We start from the raw sequence: 15,782 nt of genomic DNA on the forward strand, positions 1-15,782 counted from the left end.
CATTTATTTCTAGAGTAGCTGAAACTGTTATAGAATTTCTGAATCCATTGTTCAGAGTTAAAAATTGCTTTGATAGCTGTAAAAGAAAACTAGAGGATTAAAAATAATGTGTTATACTATGCACATGGAAAATAAAACAGCTTTTATTGCTGAAAATTTGGTACATGTCACTAGGACTGTAAAAGCATCTGAAGAAAATCCTGGAAAAAGAAAAGTAAACTGGCACAGAATAATCGAAGAATTATGCTTTTGAAAAAGATAGAAAGAAAGTAATTAATTATATTATATTATATTAATTATATATGTTTATGTCCATATTTATTTTTGATTGATTTACATTATCCTTATCCTAATAGCTGCCTTGGTGCTGTTTAATATTTTCCATTTGTTTGCCTTCTCTGTGCCAAGTCCAGCAGGATTATCCTGTGATTTCATACTGTAACCTGTATTAATCTAAAGCATTAATAAAATCTTATTAGATTCCTCCCCTATTAAGCTAACTACACATTCTTGTGTCCAACATTTACAAAGGTTAATTGCTATTTAAATTGCAAACCAAGTACCAAGTTTTACAGCTGTTTTGTTGTTTGTTGGGTTGGGGGTTTTTTACACAATTTGTTAATTGCAAATTTGATGATGGCAAAATCCGTATATGACAAAGGCATGAGATTTGAACCATATTATTGCAAGTCATGTTGTAAAAATCACAGCTAAGCTTGAAAGTACAATATCTTGAACAGGTTTTACAAATACAGCTTGCCAGTTACCGAGCTTCAAATTTTTATATGCTGCCTAGGATGAATAATTAACTGGCTGAAATCTATGGCTAATTGTATTTTCGTTTGATTTGACTCTTCAAGCACAAATGTTACATGCTAGTTTTATACTAATGATTACCCATTTCTAGGCAGATCTGTGCTGCCAGGAAGAATATCTAACATCATTTTTTTGGTTGTAAGGGAATCTGGTAATTCAACCATCAGCAACTGCTTTGAAAAGTCTGTCTTCCTTAAAGAGCTATATGAAAACATCATCTGATGGCTCAGGATGTTACAAGATTTTTCCTGGTTTATATTCTCCGCTCTCTAGGTATAAAGCTGTAGTAATTCTTCAAACTGTTACAGAAAACAATACATAGTATGGACAGGAATATGATTGCAAACTACTCGATGGCAAACTACATCATATTGCTGTATTTCCATCTATCTTCTACAAGTTGTCAACAATTATAGTTTTTAACATAGGAGGTACTTTCAGTAATCTGTAATTTTTTCCCCTTGTATTGCATTTTAACAATGTCCTTCAAAACCAAAAAAACTAAAATAGTCTAGCTCTAAGGAAGAGGCTGCATTTGAAACTTCCTAAGCTGAGTCATTTGGATTTTTAACCTCCTCTTTTAAATAATTTGCCACTCCTTTAGGGTAGAAATAATGTAACGGAAGCACTATTTTGATGTCGAGCATTCATTTTAATGCTTTAATAGTGTTTAAGTCTTAGTGTTCTCAGGTCATCTGGGGCTAGAGTAGGCTGGAGACTGTGGTGTAATTATCCAAAACTATGAACTGTCATGCCCTATTACGTTACCATAATATAATTTTTTATTTAATAGAAGAATTTATCAATTAGGTCGTGATGCTGCTTCAGCTAACATGAAATGATGGAAAAAGCTCATGAGTTCAGGTATTTAAGTTGTTTAAATATGTATTTCAAGTTACTGTAAAATACAGGCTATCAAAATAGGAAGTATGTTTCTAGATCTTAAATATACCCACTAATGTTTTAATGGCATTCACAGAATTCATATCAATTTTTAAAGCTGGCTTCCATTACTTTATTACAGAGTTTCTAGCTAGTAAGAACTGCTTTACACAATCATCCCCGTATTTAGGTCTATCTACAGAGGGACATACGTGCAGACCTACATATGTACACACATATATATGCATTGTTTACTGATGAAAGTTTAATCGAACAGCTTTCATCAGAGGTGATTTGGTGAAGGTATGAATTGTTAGGGGTATTCTTAACATGTTTTTACAGGTTGAGGGGATTTTTAAGCTCTCTGTCTGCTCCATGGAGGAAGATAGGTCTCTCCAGAGAGCCATTTAGAGCATGATGTGCTCTCGGCGAGGCCCAAACATCTCACAGTGTTAGTTATCCCAATGCCCGTGGTTGAGCTCCTCTCCTTCCTTTCTCTTTCCACTTTCCAGGGAGACAGACACTCATCTTGCCTTCCTAAAACACACCTCTGGCACCCTGGCATCCCCCATCAGTGTTTAGGTTGCCAGCCCCTCCACGGAGGAGACACCCACCCAGCACATACCTGCAGTTGCTATCCTAGGAGCCAGAAGGGGTTTTTCTTTGAAATAAGCTCAGTTGTTCAATTGAGCAAACGTTATGGATTCACACCTTACCTTCCTATAGCTCTGGATCAATTACCAGGTTTATCAGACATTTTTCTAGCACCAGAGTCCTTGCAGGAGATGGTATTGCTGATGCCTGCGCTCCTGCACAACACACTGGAATTCAATTAGAGTAACCCAAAGTACAAAAAAAATCAGCTTATCTTATTCAGCTTCAGAAGGGAGGCTTCTTTAACATTCCTTAGATAATTGAATGCTAAACTTAAGCTAAAGTAAAAGATACAAAATACTAAACCCTTGAGATCAAATTTAACTTTGGTACATTCGAGGGACAAAGCCTACATGATGAATGTATGCCTCTTCAGACATGACAACTCTCTTGCTTACTCTTTCAGTCAGTGCAGCCTGAAGAGCCCATATTCAGTTGCAGCGGGAAGTGTAACTTCAATTTCCAACTCCTGTGTTTAAATTCTGAGCTATACCATCCTATCAGCATAATTTGTGCATTTAATTTTCTCTATTAAAGAAATGATACGAAGTTGATTACACTTCTATAAACACACATTCAAAAGTGTCTGTTCAATTTTCATCTCTAGCACTGCATTAATGTTTTTCACATTTCTTATTTTTTTACTCCCCCTCTAAATCTCTTCAAGTCCCCTTTCCATGAATACTGGTGACGACAAAGCATTTATCAGCTACTCTTCTTTGCTGAATAGATGGTTGTTGCAGTCAAGGAACTCAATTTTCTTACATTACAATTACTTAGGATTGTTACTAATGTATGATAATGTAAGGAAAGTGTAGACTTGTTCAATATCTTGGGAGGAGTCATTTAATATCATTAACTTACAATATATTCCCTTTGTAGAAATTCCATAAAACTATTGGTGACTGATTATTTGAATGCAGGAGAATTAAAAAATATCTGTAACATGTCCTATATTGCTTCTAAGTACTATACCTATATGTTTAGCTTGCTTGTATGTATGATTGTCTACATCTCTGTTTCCACAGTTAAACCGTCACTATTGTATCTGGAAGTTACAGCAAAATATTCAATATCTCCAATGTCAAGATAGAAACCCACGAAAAATTAGTCAAGGAATAGCTTTTAAATTAACTGTAACCGCGGACTGAATGCCTGTAAAATTACTGGTGTCGGGCAGAGCTGATATACTAAATACACACAAGTCAGATGCACAGTAGTGGTTTTAACATGTAAGTTTACAGAGACAGTACGTCGAGCACGGGGTGTCTTTTTTGGTTTAAAATTGCAGTAAACCAATGGAGAAATACATTTGCAGGGTATGGTTTTCCCAGGTGGTGGCATCTTTTATTCCTGTTGAAATCCTGCAGTCCTTCAGTGTCAGCCCACCCAGGTCTGTGAAGCCAAAGTCGGTATCTTAAAAGAGAAAAGTTAAGAACTAACTCTGGCCAGGGTTTATTAAAGCAGAACAAGACTGGACAGAAAAGCAGAAATAGCATAATACCTCCAAGTTGAACGAAGTTGTCTGGTAATGACACGTGCTGATAGTCAGCTGTAACAGCAGGGAATGCTTTGCTTGGTGGGGTGAGTGGCTCATTCCATCACCAGTTTTGATGTAGTTTTTCTGCATCAATAAAAAATATTAAAGAAACTCCTGCTCAAAGCTTCGGATAGCAGTATCTGTACTTAAAAAAGCAGCCCACTGACATATAGAAAAGTACAACTTCCTTCTATCAAAAGAAAAACCAGCTACCCTGTGCAGCTACTCCCAACCCTTGCTGCACAAACGCTGTCTCTCAGCAAACTCAATCCTGGCCACTTGAAAATATTTTTTTTTTCTTTTCCAGTAAGAGAGATACCAGTTATGGCACACCAGCAGTGGAAGGAGGGCTGGTACATTGCTATTACTCACTATTTCCAGGCCTGACTGATGGTGACACCAGTTTTGAAGGTGAAACAAGACCTTCTTCTTGAAGCAGGCATTATTGAGGTCTGATCTGGTAAACTGGAGAGGCAAGCATGCTAAAATGACTGTTTTGGTAGGAGTCCCACTGCGATGCTGTACATGGGACCATACTGCACCTTTCTAGCTCTCAATAAGCCACGTGCCCACTCACGCGCAAGGTTGCTACTTTTTCTGATTGTCCTTCTCTCTATATCATGTTTAAGTGGTGGAAGAAAAAATCTTCTCATCTATTTTTTTCCCTTCCTTAGCTTGTCTGTCTCTAAGTACATTTACAGGATATGCCTCACAGGGTACTCTTTTACATTCTGAAGACATTTCCCACCTATTTCCTTGCAACAAAAAGGATCTGCTGTTGATTACTAAAATACCACCTGAAAATTAAAGCTATCATACTGACTTGGTAATTTAAAATTATTAGGTTTAAAATCATAGATGCGTGCCCAGAGGAAAAACGATCATTTAAATGTGAATTAAAAGGGAACAATAGGATGTACATGCGACTACAAAACAGTCCTTATGCTGTTGTGGTACAAGAGTTATCTGGGTGTCGCATGGTGAAGGACATCTAAGAGACAAAAAAGTTTACCAGATTTAGCTTGGTTCCTCCTTAGGTTAATTAATACCTGGTTAAATTTTGATATAACAGGGAAGATTACTTCAAAGAAGCCTATTTTTTGACAGAAAACAAGCAGCATAACTACGGGTTTCACATCCTGTTCAGCTTGTAGGTGGCCAGCTTATAATTGCTAACCACAAAAATGATGGACCTTATCATTTCTGTTTGGGAGAAGAAAAAAAGAGCAACTCCTGCTGTGCTTTTTTCCCCCATGTCTTGCTGTGTGATAAACGTTTGTAACAGTGACATGTAAAGGCTACTCCTTATCCCACATCCAAAGCCTTTGAAATAAAGTTTGTGTGAGACCTTATGTTTGATTCTCAGCAAAAGACCAGGATTTCAGGCATATAATATTTCAAGGCAGTATTACAGCATGGCTGCTATTGAACACAGTTGCTCTGTCTGTAGATTTTCTATTTACAGTGGCTACCAACATACACGCTGCTTAAATGATAACTACAAATGACAGAGCGCTGCACCCCCTGCAGACCTGAAGCCTTTTCTGCCACTGTTTTATGGGCAAGTACGGAGTATGTCATGCAAGTGTGTATTAACTTAATTCAGAGATTTCAAAATACAGTAGAGCCTTGATGACATTTACTTCGGTGATCAGCCTATCTGATTTATTTTTTTCTTTTTGCATGTATTTATTCTTTGCTAAATTCAAGCTCTTATTTCTCTGAGGCTGTGAAACGTGGTTGTAAAAGTACTTAATTTCTTAGCTAATTAGTGTCATTTTATTCTTCTGTCCATTTATTTTCTTCCACACCTATCCTTTTCTATTGTTCCTGCCAATCTTGCCTTGATAATTTTCTTAGCACCGGTGTTAAAAGTGGCTCCAGCTGGTGGCAGCTTCACCACAGCAATGCATTATCACTGCAAACAACTGTCTCAATGTGTTAATTCATCGGTGTAATTCCATACCCGACCCTTTCTGACTTCTTACACAAAATGTCCTTTCCCAGTCAGGTCAATGTTAAGATATCCTTGACGAGGCAGTTCATATTGTCTGAGGTTCAGACACAAGACTTCAGAATGAGAAAGAAAAGAGGGCAAAAAAAGCAAATAATGTAACTTGTGTAATGTGCAGTTTACCTGTCTTTCATGTGCAATACATGATGCAAGGAGAGAAGAGAAATGGGAGGAAAATGGGAGCAGATGTAAAATGCAACAGTTTATTACTTTGGGGTGAAAAATCCAGGGAAAAATCTGTTTTTGCATCCTGTCCTAAGTGAATTCTGTGGGCACTCTGAGGATGCAGGGGACTACTCAGAGACCTAGCAACCGGATGAAGATCATGGAAAGTATCCTAAAAATCAGCTTTTAAAACATAGGCTTTCAGGCACAAACACATAGAGGGACAAAATCGTTAACAAATTTCCTTTTAAAAATTGTTGAAGTGTATTGGCATGTTTGATTATCAGAAGTAATGCAATGCTGTATCACTGTGAACTCAAAATAAGATTCGAAAGAAACTGTGTAAACTCTCAGCTGACGAAAAACGTAATGCCATTTTTAGGGTGGATGAACATTAAACAAGGAATTGGTTTAAATCAAATCTAAAATACAGCAATTTCAAACTCACAGTTTTGAAAAGATATTTTTTGGGTTTTTTCCTGTTCCTCCTGTCTTTTTTAGCAAAGTTCCATCTGTTCAATCTCTCATTTTTTCTGTTTGCAGAAAACCTCCCGGCAGTGTGTTAAGTTACATGGCTAATATCAACCACCTACGGTTTGCTTTCTCTTTCTTAATTTTGTCCCATGAAAAAATAAGAAACAGGAGGAGAGGATAAGGAATAATCAGAAAGAAAGTCTGTTCTTACAATGTATCAAACATGGTCAGAATCCAAAAGCACTGCGGTAGGTTCTTTCAAAAAACACTACAGCCTCATATTTCCAAAATAATTTCTGGACAAAGAAAACACATTGGAGAAAGGGGAGGGTTTTTTTCCTTTAAAAATACCTTTCCTTTTCAAAACCTTTAAACTATTTTTTTTCTTTTGTTTGTATATATATAAATAATAATTTCTTGTGTTTGACCATTCATTAATGTGGACATTCAGATTTGTGCCTGAGTATATCATAATAATTCACCAGAGAAATGATGACACATGGAAGAGATGTGGAGCTGATTAAAACAATTTATTTACGTAAGTGATGGGTAAGCACCTCAATTAAGGAATGAAAACAAATGAACCACATACACGGTATGATCAAAAGAGACCAAAATCTCATAGCTCGTGCTCGATACAGCAGGCACATCTTCCACAGTAGATAGATGTGGAGATGGAAATATTTTGCAGTAGGAGTATAGCTGCCAAAATCCTGCCTTTATGACCTGTACCAAGGGCTGCACCCCCAGACCCAGGCGCAAAGGTGTGCGAGCTGGTTGGCTCACAGTAATTGCTGGATAAAATGGATCCGTTCAACCAGTGGCTGCCAAAAATTAAAGCACAGGATGTGGAGAGGTTAGAGGTGGTCATGCACCAGCTCTTGGAGTGCTCAGGGTGCAAGATGGACAGATGATTTAAAATACAACAGAAATAATGCCCAGTATGGTTTTTTGTTGGGCTATATTGGTCTGTATTGGACTATTGTTTTTATTGCAATGTGGGCAGCAGGTAAACTCCCAGCAATATCTCTTATTTCTGCTACAGCACTGGTGCTCACTGAAATGAGTACTTGTGACTAAAGAGAAATAACACCTAAATGCTTATGAAGTTTGAGTTTAGCAAAATCAGATTCTATGTGCCTGTGGTGAATAGCCATCGATAGCACGCATCCAAGACTGCTGAGTTTCGACTAAGAAGTATGTCTAATGTAAGAAAACTGAAAAATCTATAGAGGATTATGAATCGGTGTGCATCAGGGCACAGAATCAGTTGTCCATCTAAAAATCAATAAACCTTTTGGCATATCTTCTGTCACAAACTCGATATACCCAACGCGTAGAAGAGCTGGCCCCATGCCTTCCCAATGAAGCCGTGCCTGCCAGGGTACTTCAGCACAAATTTCTAGACTGAGGTCACTGCCCTCCTAAAATTGAGGATGGAACTTCATGAAAGGGTTTTACATGCTGACTTTTTTGTGGGCAGGTGAGCTGTTGTGAGTAAAAACCACGTGGGTTTGGAAGGATGGAAATGATTGTAATATCACCAAATCACATAATGGTTAAAGTTGGAAGGGAAAAAAAAAAACAACTTAAATATTTGTTTTAGTTGATTTCCCCCTTCCCCAAACCCTTCTGAAATCTTAGTTATTTCAATCCCTCATGATGAAATGTTATTTCTGAAAACAGGCAAAAATATTTTAAAAGTTTTAAAAGGAGATTTTAGACAGACTGATGCCAAGATGTCTCTACAGAAAATCCTGAAATGTCACTTTGGGTCAACCCAGAATCTAAAGTTGCTTAAAGAAAAGGTGCTGCCTTGGGCTAGAAAACAATTATTTTCACAGCTCGGCTTCAAAGACAAGTGAGAACTAATTCAGTTCCTCTACTACATTTGTCTGACTGTATGGGTTGTTGCTTCCTACTGTTGTCAGAGTTTTATTCCAACTGGGCAAAGAGTAATAGGGCCAGCAAGGAGTAATATAGCAGTCTAATATGGCTATTTCTTGTATGAAAATGAGGCCAAATGGCTTCTAGCAGTGCTCTCTACCCTCAGGAAAATCAAAATCGCTGCCATGTGCATTATAACTAAAGCACTTCAAAATAAAAATGAGCAGCAATAAAAAAAAAAACCAAACCCTCTTCATTTTCTGTTTTTACACAATCCTATATTTACATGTGTATATGAAATGGTGATGAAGTCATCGTTTAGCACAATTGTTTCAATTATGTGAATGTGTTTTGCTCAGAAGTAGCCACACTTTGCTAGGAACATTTCACCTGGTTTCAGTGGTGTTATTATCCAGCCTGACTCATAACATTTGAACCCATAACCAGCAAGCTGCAGGAGGAGGAACAGCTGACATTTTAAATGATGCAGTTTCTTTTCCTGATGAATCTGTAGCTGTAGCTCAAATAAAGACACTTTCTTGAAGCTGAGCATACTGATGTAAATTGTCTGCTGTGTATTTCATTGTCTGCTATTTTTTTCAAATAATTCGTGCTGCGTAAAAGCCAGGTGAAAAGCCAAGTAGGTGTCTCTCATGCAGGGGAAAATTAGGTGGGTATTTTTTTTTTTTTGTTCCTCCTTTTTTTTAAAAAAAATATATTTATTAATAGTGTTTGACACCTTCAGAGTTGCACCATGCTTCCACATGACTTTCTTTTGCAAGCCCTCCTCCGCTTTCAGCACCCACTCTTTTCTCTGTTCTGCCAGCTAATTAAACACACAAACCTGCGAGAAAGCCACAGTTCAACCCATCCTGCTGACAAAAAGGATTTCTCAATAGGCCTAATGTCAAATATGTTTCAGATGCCTGATGAAACCTCTTCATGAAGCAATACATTTAGCCACGTGGCTGCCACTTGAATTTGGTGATTACCCAAAACTATAAGGCAGGGATTGAGCACTGCATCTGCATGCAGAGAAGTTTTAATGAATGCCCCAACTAAGGGTCTAAAAATGTGACACGTGTGCAGGCGTTGGTACAAGGAAGAACTTTGTGGAGTGGACACTTACAACATTATGCTTATTGTTGCTAAATAAACTCATCCCTGCCATTAGCAGCAAGCTGTAATGGAAAAAGGGAGCTCATTCTATAGCTCTTATCACTAACTGAGATGTAGATGCCAAAATGATAACACCTTAAAATACCTTAGATGGATGGATGGAGGGGGAGATAGGCTTTCTTTGCAGTCAAAACCTTTTCTGCATTTTGTCCACTTCAAATAGCAAGTTTGTAAGCCCCGTGTGCCTGATTTATTAAATATATCCTTTGTATACTTGCTCTTTAAACTCATCTTTTTTTTTACAGTTATAATATAACCATTATATGCAAGAATATTTACTGTCTGCAGTAAATATAATTAATTAGTCTTGGTACACATAATTTTAATTTTATTTGGTGACTATAAATAATTTCTGATTCAGAAAACAGTACTGTAGAAAGCATGGTAAACTAAATGCTGTTTCACTTAATGTTGCTGAATAATTGAGTAAAAAGAAGTGCTGGGTAAATGGTGTAGAAGTAATATCTAGGATCACACTTATAAAAATGAAAGTTCTTTAAAGCCAAAGCTTATTTTCAGAGGCAAATGAAAAGCCTAAGCAAAAAAACTATTTCCTCATCTCATTAGAAAAAAAAGCATAGTTTAACCAAATATATATTATACATAATTTTAATTTTACTAGAAATTGCGTTCTATGCCAGTTACGGCATTAGCCTCCTGCAGAACTATTGGTAGCACACACCGGAGTTTCATTTTTGGAGTCACCAAGGATTTGGCTAATTTCCTTGACTTCTCCTGTAGTTAAAAATAGATTGAGGGATGAGGTAAGCAGGGCAGTATTCTTGGAAATTACTCTCCTAAACTTCCAATACCTTCACCATTACGATAGCTCCCAAAGGAAGCAACAGACAGGCACACATACACAATGCCTATAGAGGATATGTAATATGTATATTTATTTAGTAATAAATTAGTGAGTAACATAAAACTATGTCATAGTTCCTGCCAGAATCGTGTTCAAAATGTGCATTTAAATATTTATTGAGTAAACTGGCCAACAATCTCAGTTGATTAGTTTTACTAAGAAAATATTCTGTGGCTGACAGCTAAATTGAAGGAAATCAAATAATGGCAAGGGGACTTACATATGTTTTAGAACATTACAGTTCACAAAACCTCAAGAGAGGACCTGGGTAATGCTGTAAAAGCACAGAATTACTTACCTGTGATGAAGATGAAGCAAAAAATTCAACAAAGGTATTTGTTATACTAAAATAGTTTGATTAATCCATGGCCTTTGAAACAGGCTCCTTAGGTGATCAACTTAACCACTTCTTTATATAAAAAGTAAGGCTTATTAGCTGTGAATATTTTTGCACTATATGGTAGTTAGTGAACACAAAACTAAAACTGCTGACCGATTTCTGCTCATAGTGTTTCACTCATGTCAGAGCAGATGAACCTAGGTTTTGTGAGTATAAGACAGTAAAAAGACATTCATGTGAAAGGTGGGCCTGCTGGTCAGTAAAATCTATATAATAAGGTCATCTGATACATAGTGGTGAGTGATCCCTTTTAAAATACACATACCGGTTATTTTAAAATATTGCGCACTTGGTTCTGTTTGGAAGCAGCATTTGAGCCAGTCTTGGCAGACCAAGTGCAGGTTAGCACTATGCAAAACAGCCGCGAGGTCATGTTGGAAATGACATTGGTGCATGCCATGTGTGGGTTTTGGGTGTTGATGGGAGACAGTCACTGCTGGCATTGCAATATCATCATCATCATGTTGATCATTGGAGGGAGACAAAGGCCCTTAAACGTTGTGCTATGATATCCAGTGTCACATCCTCAGAAAGGAGGTCACATGGCTACAGGTCTCCAACTCACGTGTAATCCATCCATAGACGGAATCACAAAGCTCTTGAAGCAATGTCACGGTGATGCCACCAGGGTATCAACAAGGCTTTTTGCCATGTACTTCTGAATCACCTTTCTACTTGCAAGACTTCCACTTCAGATTTTTTTCTGGATGACTTTTTCAACATAGTTAAAAAATCCTAAGTGCATTTAAAAATCAGTGTCTGTAGCTATGCTGCAAGGAAAAAGGAATTCAGACAAGTGGCTTGCTTCAATGTAGAATCACTTGATATACACATGTTTAATACTTATATAACATTATCTATAAACTACTTATTTTTTCATAAGTTACTTCGCTCATTACCATGCAGGTACGGGGTTACAAAGCTATTTTTTATAGGTTCCCCACTTCTTGTACTTTCCAAAGTACTGCAACTTTTCTGCCTGTATAGCTTTCTGTTGTAACCCCACTGCATGCCATCTAATGCCACATCAAAGGCACATAGATCATAAAAGTATTATATAGGTTCTACAAGAAAAAAAAATTCACAATGCTACAACCTACCACACATATACTAAAGTTTTATCAATGGGATGGATGAACCAGAAATATCAATATGACATAAGCTTTTGACAAAATCCATCGCTATTTTCTCTTAAGGAAAAAGAAGATATTTTAATGTGAAAAACCAAAGTCCTGAAATAGATGAGATTGGTTCTTTATAAATGGAAAGGCAGAAAGGAGAAGTAGAAATACACAGATTTTTATTTTAGCAAAGTATAACAGTTAAATGTTTTAAGCCCTGTGCAATAATTGATGTAATACATTTCCTAATGATCAAGAGAAGCCTGAGAAGGCCTGCAAGTAATAAAAAGGAATTCAGGTTAATCAAGACGAGGAAGACTGCAATAATCTGCAGAAACAACTAAGAAAGTTTGTGTCTGCAGAAGTCAAAGCCAGGTGGAAATTGGTATCAGGATATGTAGACAAAGACACTGGAAACAACTCAAGGATGTCTCAAAGTGTTTGTTACATACCCAGGTTCTGATCAAAATGCAGGCATCCACACAGGCAAAAAAAAAAAAAAAGAAGCCAAGAAAATATTGCAAGTAGGACAGCAAAAGATTCTCTGTACTGAGAGTACTGTGCCAACTGTTAAAAACAGATCATTCCCTCACTTGGAATAGTCTGTTAGATATATTGTCACCATATTGCAAGGGAAGAGTAAAAAGAAAAGCAGTGAAGGTAATGGAAATAAATATTTAAAATGTGCCCTGTCTGAAGAGCTACTAAAAAGGCAAGAATGCTCTTTTTTAAAAAGAAGTCAAATAAGATATTGCATGACACATTCACATAAAACAAGCTGCATGCAGAAGGTGAATCACACCCACAACAGGTGACAAGGATGTTAGTTGAAAATGCAGTGAAAATGAGCAAAGTCTTGTTTTGTATCATGCAATCTACCTGTGGAAATCAGAAATAGGAAATCCAGGAAATCTACCTGAATTGCCATCAGACACCACACAGGTTTACATTTTTATGCCATTAGACCGGTTTTGGGTGCTGGTATAAGTATTGAGGATATCTGCAGTTGTATTAGATAGATTCTGTATTAATTAAGGGATAAACATCCAACTGCTTCTGCTGTATGAGACCCACAACAACAGAGATAAAGGCAGTAAGAGGAATATTCTGCATGGCCATAAGTGTCTGCGCTTGCCTGTGAGGGATGTGGCCTGGATAGTGTTGCTTAGGATGCTGATGAAGAAACACCTGGGGTGATCTGCCAAGCCACTATAGTTTTCCCTGTTTTCATGTTTAGAATCAGGTTAATGGCTAGGAAGTTCCAATTAAATCCAACCTTGGATTTAAAATACAGCAGCTAATTCTTCTTAACTTACTTTTTCAAATCTGTTACAGAGGCTTTGAACAATGATACTGAAATAACATTTCAAGTACATCACTGTGCTTAATGAATTACAGAGCTCTTGATTAATGGCACTTGTTCAACATCACACTGACAGTAGTATGAAGTGTAAAAAGCCCTAGTGTTTCTGCCTGATATATTTTCTCATACAAGACAGAGCAGACATTACCAGTGCAGATTTTTTTCTTCTTTTTTTTTTTTTAATTGCCTTTTTTTTTCTTTGTCTTATGACATTTTTCATTTTGCAAGTGTGGTCTTTCGTCCTGCACTGGAGCTCGGATAAGACAAGTTACCATTCAGAAGTTGCAGCAGGTTTTGCTGAAGTGTCACTACTTATCATTGCTCTGCAGCCAGAAAACCTCAGTCCTGTATCCTAACAGGCAGCACAGCGGTGGGGAGGCAAAAAGGAGGGAGAGGAAAGGGGCTGAAGGCACACACTGGTCAGATCCACCAGCAAATAAACCAAGCTGCTGGAGTATCCATCATGATGCCACTGGTGAATTGCAGTTGACTGGAGGCATACTTCACTGTGCAGTATCAGTTTATGTATTTTACCAACCTTATTTCACTGGGTTGAGGCTGTACAGTTTTATGGCGGCCCCAATCTCCACCAGTTTGAAATAAATGTCTGCTGAGCTGTATATCACAGCCTGACAAGGGTTGCGGGGCCATCCTTGTACATACAAGGATGTATGTATGTTGCCTGTATTTCTGCTGCTGCCTCCGGACCAGGGTGTCACTGTACTCCGGAACGTATGGGGAAACAAGCCACAGGACTAGGAGGCAATAGGATTTTTCAACCTTTTGTTAGATTCTTGCAAAGTGGTCACGGCACCAGTGGTGGGAAGGGTTTGTGCTATTGCAGCTATCTCTGCTCTCCAGCTTCTCCCTTTCCTCCCAGCAGCATCGGTGACACAGATTTTACAGCAGCGATAAGCCCAGTTTCATCTGCAGGATTTCTTTCCCATTCATTCATTATTTTGTGGTCTTGGCTGAGGAACACAACTATCTCTGAGGGAAAATGCTTCCAACGCATCCAGGTCCTGACTTGTCATCCTTAGACGTCTCCTACTCTTGCAAAAAAACCAACCAAGCCTGCCTCTGGGCCTGAGTAAGAAGTGCTACAATGGGCCAGAGGTGAACTAAAATAGCTCTTGGAAATTTAGCAGTTAATGGAATCATACGAGCAATCTATTTTTATGGTTTGTGGGGGAATGAGCTCCACTGAGTATCAGGAAAGAATCCTTCAACTTAATATATAGTACTGCAAGAAGAGCATAGTGCTGGAGAAAGTAGGAACAGGATGAAGGCCACCGAGAAAATCATTCTTTTTTCTTTGGCAGTGCCTCTGGGCTTCAAAGTAGTTTTCAGTAGTCTAAATATATTTCCGCTGCTGAAGCAACACTACTTAATCTGTAATGTCTGACAAAGTAATGTCCTTACCTGCTCTTTCTTCAGCTGAAACACTCAGAGCTTGATTTCCAACCATGACATCTCTTTGGTGGATACGATTTCATACCTGCTGTGCGTATCAGCTTTTCACTGCGGCTAACAGATAGGTGCAGAAATGGTGACATCGCTTCTGTCATGAATTTGAACCTGCGACTTTTTGCTCCCTCCAAAACAGATAAAACCAGTGAAAAAACAAGCCATAAAGCTGAAGCACAAGCTCCTGCCTTGCTTTTATTCAATGGCAGAGGTGAGCCGCAGGTAGACCAAGAGCCCTGAGTCTTGTCCCTTCTCTCTGCCACCATGCTGTGTGGCTCTTAGTAACGCCTGCCTCAGTTTCCTAACCCAAGATGGAGCAATACCAACAAAGCTCCTCAGAGAGAAGCAGCAAAGGGGCTCATAGTGCACAAAATGAACTGCCAGGTCTTTGAGCGCTGCAGTCCATAAAAAGTCAAGGAATTGTGAGCACAGCATTAATACACGAGCAAAACACTGGTAATTTTTATACCCAAAAGAGAAATATTCACATTATCCTCTTCTTTGCCACAAAGGACTTCTGCTATTTTAACTCATACAACACAGAGAGAGGCTAAGACCATGGCTTAACAGGGAAAGCTTTCTTCTGGTGGTTATGAACTGCATCGTCCTGACTGACCATCATATTTTTGAGGCAAGGCAGGGAAGGATGGACAATCATAACCAAGCCATGTAGAGGAAGGGCTTATGAAGGAAATTGCACAGTATAGTGCACAAAGCCCCAATATGATATTTTTTGGTTGTTTTTTTATTAAAGGTGATGGTTTATCCATATGTCAGGCACGCAGTAGTTTCTGGGTAGCTGCCATGGTCATCCACAGGCGGAAATAATCACAGCAGTTTTACCTGGAAGTAATGAAACATAACTCAGTGGTAGAGAATTGTAATCCAGGTATTTAGTTACAGGGATGAACCTGAATAATGAGTTTATATAGTCTCACAGCCATCTAACAATGTT

This window comes from Falco rusticolus, chromosome Z, assembly GCF_015220075.1.
Source record: "Falco rusticolus isolate bFalRus1 chromosome Z, bFalRus1.pri, whole genome shotgun sequence".
NCBI classification, from domain to species: domain Eukaryota; kingdom Metazoa; phylum Chordata; class Aves; order Falconiformes; family Falconidae; genus Falco; species Falco rusticolus.